The sequence below is a fragment of the Mastomys coucha genome, unplaced genomic scaffold (assembly GCF_008632895.1).
Source record: "Mastomys coucha isolate ucsf_1 unplaced genomic scaffold, UCSF_Mcou_1 pScaffold18, whole genome shotgun sequence".
Taxonomy (NCBI): domain Eukaryota; kingdom Metazoa; phylum Chordata; class Mammalia; order Rodentia; family Muridae; genus Mastomys; species Mastomys coucha.
The window spans coordinates 29,589,206-29,595,604 of NW_022196900.1; positions in this window are offsets into that span (position 1 = coordinate 29,589,206).

Sequence of the window (6,399 nt, forward strand, 5' to 3'; positions counted from 1 at the left end):
TCCTCCTCCTCCTCCTCCTTCTTCTTCTTTTCAGCTGACAGCAAGAGGATTTATTGTACACGAGTTACACTTGGCCAGAGAACAAAACTAGTCCAGAATGCCAAAGGCCCAGGGCAGAGGGCCAGCGGGACTGTTTTCGTTGTAAGAGAGGCAGTCATTTTCCCAGGTGATCTCAGAAAGGTGAGGTTCCAGGTCTACGGAGACTTATTACCGACAGCAGAATACAGCCCAACAACTTGTTCCAGTGTCTCAGCCTTCAGAATCCCTTCCCTCTGCTCCTGCAGGCTTCGTGAGTGCACAAGCTGGCTTACTTGGACCTCTGCCTCATCTTTCTTCTCTTCTTCCGCCGCTTCACTCACATGGCGCAGGAGTCTCAAGGAAGATGGCACTAAGACCAAGTGAACATTCTTCTTAAGTGAAAACTCTCCTTAGTCCTCAGACTCCATCAAATCTAATCACTTAGCATGTTTGTTAATCTGCTATCATGTACTTGTTTATTTATAGACTGGTCTTATATTTTGCTTGAATTACCTTTAATCTATTAAATAAAATTTAAGGTCAAGGAGACCAGAAGATCTAAGTATCTTGTACACTTCTTTTGACTTGTGTTCCAGGTTTATAAAACATGTTTAATAACTATTCATTAATTAAGTTAGATGGGAAATGAGAGATAGCTAATTCATTCTCAAATTAAAGTCTGTGGAATTCTTCATAGTATTTCCAGGAATATAAATTCCTAAAAGAAACACAAGTTAATAAAAGGGAGATATTCCGATACAAGTTAGCACTTGAGTTCCATTCGTCTGTCCCCCCAAGCCTCACTCTGCTGGTCGCTGTCACCTCTTTCTCCCTTCTGGGTTACATAGTCTCTCATAACCATTTTGTCTACCTATATATTCTACTTCCCTGTCCAAGAACTATTATGTTCACATTAACCATAGTCTAGAATGGCTACTGAAAATCGCTTGCTTTATCTCTTGATAAAATTGTACATTACAGATCCAGTGGACACAACTAACCCAGTCCTCTTCTAACATTAAGAATTTAGAATTGCAGAGAAGAGTAGTGTGATTGTCCAGGAATCCAGCTGCACTTCTTTGGACATAGTAGAACTAATAAGTTGGGGCATATATTAAGTAGAGAAGCTATTTTCCTACCCTGAGCTCTAGCTGTCTAGATTTGAAATGACAGGTCCATTACATAATTCAGATTCATGTCTAAAATTTTATATTTTGTGTTTAAATTATGTGAATAGACAAGTTCTTATGGGTAGTAAGAGAGTAAGAGAGATTCTTCTTGGCAATCTACAGAAAGGAAAATCAGTTTCTATATCTTATCCTGGACCCAGAAGTAGAAGTCCTTTCGTAAACTACTTCATGTGCTTAGAATCTAGCTGTCTCCTATTTATGGGACATTCAGCCAAGAGAAGGTCTCTTGCCTCCTGCTGCTGAGGAAATTGCATTATTGGATTTTTAAATAAACCATTGGCCAGAATATCTAAGAGCCTTTCTTGCAGACCTTGACAGTTTGTTTTTTTTTTTTAAATTAAAACTCCTAGCCTGGGGTGAACTGAAAATGCCTTCACATTTGCAACCATTGCCTGTGTTTCATATTTGAAATGCGTGTTAAGTGGTGAAGCTTCTAGTGACCTGATCCTGGGACTCCAGTCAGTATATTTCTGACCTTATTGAACTTGGGTGCTTCTGATGGACATTATCCCTTATATTTGTTAGGGGTCAGGCAAGTTACCTAGTTACACCTCTGTGTGAATCTCAAATACTTACCTTGTGTTTCTCACTGAATGAATTAAATCAGTCAAGCAACACATCTTATGTAAGTGATAAAACACAAATTACATAGGGAATCCATACTGTATAAGGCCTTCTTGACAAATAAGTTCAAATAACAGGACAGTATAAGTCCATACAGTACATATATAATATTAACCAAAGACACTCAGAAACATCAACACCAACACAGCCTTATGAGACTATGTATAAATGAGCTTTTAGGCTTGTACCCTGAAATACAAGAATGGCTAATCATAATCTGGAACCATATTGAAAAAATAAGGAAACCTGATAGGGATTTTTCACTAAAATGGTGTGATGGCATGCATGTACTTCATAAATTTTCAAGAGGTAATGCTCTGGGGGCTTGAACAAAAAATGCTTATTTTCCAATGTGAATAGATAAATAAAGCATAATTTATGAATTTACTCCATTTTCTTATTCATCAATACATCCTTGGTTTTACAAGGATAAACAGAGAATTCTGAAAAACACTGTCTGCTTTTTATTTTTTTTCCAGCAGAAATTCAGATTTTCAGATTTTTATATATATGCTCAAACAAGAATGATAGAAGAAGATAAAACAATTTGAAATTTTCTCTAATACAACACATCTTATTCTTCACTGTATATACTTGAGATTCATACACCTAGTAATAAAGCTTACCTAAATTATTAACTGAAAAACAAAACAAAAGAAAAAGATGATACTTAAATTCTCTCCCGTGGTTCCATATCCAGTCCTCCTTCTAGTTTGCACATTATCTCTAATTTGCATCTCTCATCTCAACACAAACCAGTGTGACCTGTTCAAGGCCGAGTCTCATGCTTAAATCTAGGCACAAAGAGATTAATAAAACAGTTCTGAGGAAAAGCTCAGGTAGAAAGACAAAACACCCATGATCTGACAAAAGCAATGGGTGTGGGAGAAGTTTTGAAAGAGTTATCAAAGAGTTACTTCTTGGTAAATTGCTATACCTAAAAGTTGTCTTCCATAAAATATATTTGCTACTTTCAAGGAACAGGTAATTCTTTTCCTTTATAAACTGCTCTGGGGGTAAGTGAGATATTGAACTACTACTCTACATGGTATAAAGCAAGAAAAAAAACTTTTTAAAAAAGGAGTATCCATATGTCTGCTGAAGTATTGATATTATACTTCATATATACCTGTCTTAACATCAAACTAAGCACTAAGCAGAGCTGATGCCAAGGTTAGCCAATCATTTGATTGACCAGCAATTAAGTTGTCTATAAAGTAAGAGAGAAGGCAGTGTGTCTGGCAGGACAGAAATACATTCCAGCTGTTCACCAGCAGAGGAAGTTTTCTCAATTATATGAATAATTGAACTCTTTGGATTAGGGATCCCCTTACTTATATTCTCCACAGGACCAGGCTCTATTGGGCTCCTGATTTCAAGGAGTTGCCCTGCTGCATCATTTCAAGTGACAGACCTTCCACTACTTCAATAACATACCCATTCCATGATACATTCATATGGCTTTGTGTTTTTGAAATTAAGAAAGTTATGCTCAAAGAACAGTGGTACAAGACAAAGAGACAAAATAATCATTATTTGCAAAGGATATATTTTGATGTTCAGAACTTGCAAAAGTATCACCCGGACAACTAATAAATGAATAACAAAGCTGAACAAAGAGACAAGTTACAGGATAAATACCTACAGTATCTAAAATGTGATTTTAAAATGTCTTATTCAAAACAGCAATAGAAAAATATAGCACAGTTATGAATAGCTTTAGCAAAATAAATGAAAGATACTGGTGAACAAAACAAAAATTTACAATGAAGAATAAAAAAAACACTTGACTAAATAGGAAAATAAAAAGAGTTACCATATAATAATGTGCAGAGATCAACTGTCCCTAAGTTAGTTTGCAGGTTTATCATATTTTCCAATCAAAATAAGGCAGACTTGTTAGAATCTTAATAAGATAACTCTAATATTCATCCAAAATGATGACAGTGAAATTGATGTCATTCTTTTTGGCACTACCATTTTTTTTTTATGAATTAAGTTATTTATTTAATTTACACTCAGATTGCAGCTTTTCCTCTTTCCTCTCCTCCCAGTCCTTCCCTCCCACCTCCCCTTCTCACAATCCATCTGTCATCCTCTTCTCCTCAGGAAAGGGGAGGCCTCCCATGAACATTAACCAGCCTTGGCATATCCGGACATGTTAAAACTAGGTGCATCTTCCCTTGAGGCTAGAAAAGCAACCCAGTTAGGGGAAATGGATCCTAATGTAGACAATGTAATCAGACAGCTCTTACTCTCACCTTAGGAGTCCTACATTAAGACCCAGCTGCATAATTGATACCTATGTTCAGAGGGCCTGGGTCCATCCGATTGATGCTCTCCAGTTGGCAGCTCAGTGTCTGTGAGCCCCTATGGTCATGGATTAATGTAGGTTTTCTTGTGGGGTCCTTGACCCCTCTGGCTTCTTCAATCCTTCCTTCCCCTCTTCCTCAGGATTCCCCAAGCCCCATTTAATTTTTAGCTATGGGTTTCTGCATCAATTTCCAGAAATTTCTGGTTCACTGTCATTCCTTAAAAGAATTATTCAAAAGGGTTGCTCTCATTTTTCCAAGCAAAGTGGGTGAATACCTGATTGTTTATATTTTGTAAAGCATGTCAATGAGCAAATATACATTAAAAAGTTCAAGTTATTCCCCCTTGGAAGGTTTGTGATATCTGCAATCAAATATGAAGATGAAATGTTATTTCCAACAGGTAATCTGGACCCCCTTGTCACATCTTTAAAAATGTCTCTGTGATGAGAACTTCAGGATTACTGAAAAATAAATGTAAATTTTAAAGAAAAAGTTAAGTGATCCTGACAACTGATCAAACTGAGGTATAAAGGGAAACAGGTTCCTTTTCATTTTAGAAAATGAGACCACACATACAAAGCAAATGTAAATATGTAACAAAATGTAACTATATTTAGATATGTAACTAAATGTAGATATGTAACTAAAAATACATTTACTTAAATATCAAAGAAAACATTGAAACACTGAGAAAGACTACAAACTTTTCAGATAAATGTCTGTAACTGTATAATGGTGATGCTCAAAGCATAAAGGAAATCTGTGGGAAACATTCAGATTCTAATTTATAGCTAGCTGTAAAATGTCATGAGGAAGCAATTCAGAAAAGAGAAAATATAAATGCTAAATAAACATATGTTTTAGAGTAGCAACCTCACTAGCAATTAAACAAATGCAAATTAAAGCAAAGAGCTATTATCCTCACCTCTCAAATTAGCAAAACGGGAGGGAAGAAATTCTACTCTAAATAGGGATCTGTGAGATCAGCATTCTGCTCTGCTTCTGGGGTATAAATCTCTACATCGTTGGAAAAAAGAGCTCAACAATTTTATCTGGAGACAAAACTTTAAAATATTTTAAAGCAGTATATATATTTGGAAGATGTGAAGACAATACATTTATGATGCAGGAAAAATACACAAAGGCACGCATTGGCGAAATTTGGGATTTTAAGTGCATACACTTTTTTAACAGTACAATTAAATGTTGCTTCTTTTTATTTTCAATTATGTGTGTATGTGTGCAAGAACATGTGAGTCCTGGCATCCACAGATGCCAGATGTATCCAATCACCCTAGAGCTGAAGTCTGCAGACAGGTGCTCTGCAACAGCAGCACACATTCTTATCTTCTTGAGCCATGTCTCCAAGACCCTGATAGCATTATTTAGAAACAAAATTACAACCAATGAAATGATTTGGGGCCTGGAGAGATGGATCTGCATGTAAAACACTGGATGCTTTTGCACAGGACTCATATTCATTTCCCACCACCTACATGGAAACTTACAATTGCCTGTAACTCCAATTCTGTCTGGTGGTCTTAATTACTCTTCTGTCCTTCACAGCTACCTGGTGTACATACTCACACTCAGGTATACATAGATACATATGAATGAAAAAAAACCAATTTATCTTAAAAATTATTTAAATTATGATATATGCATAGGATGGGAACCTATACTGTAATTATAGATGAGGCTTGGAAGCAATCTCTAAATCTTTAATGTTTTTACTGAGATGCAATTTTTTTGTAAAATGCAACCCATATATTGTAGCATAAAGTTTGGTTAGTTCGGATAACTCTATGGAATTGTATAACCACTGACACAGTCTACTTTTATCATGTTTTTATTATCCTAAATCCTAAATATTTTGTATTTTCCTGTTACATTTTGCAGTTCATTTTTTGCCCCTAAATTAGAGGCTGATTACTCTATTTCTTCTCTGTATAAAGTTGGACATTTCACTTAGATGAAATTATGTGATATTCAATCTCCAATGATTTTAATCTAACATTATTGCCATCAATCTTATATTTCTGCAAGTCCATAACAACTATCTGTTTACATTGCCACTCCACCCAAGTTATCAGGAATAAGCTTGACAACTGAAGCATCATTGGTAATGTTTTATGTGATGGTCCTGCTGACTACATTTGAGGGGTCTCAATTTACGCTTGAGACAGCAACTCGGCTCGGCTCACCAGGGGTCTGGAGCCAGCTCAAGAGATTAAAGCCAGAACCAGGAGCCC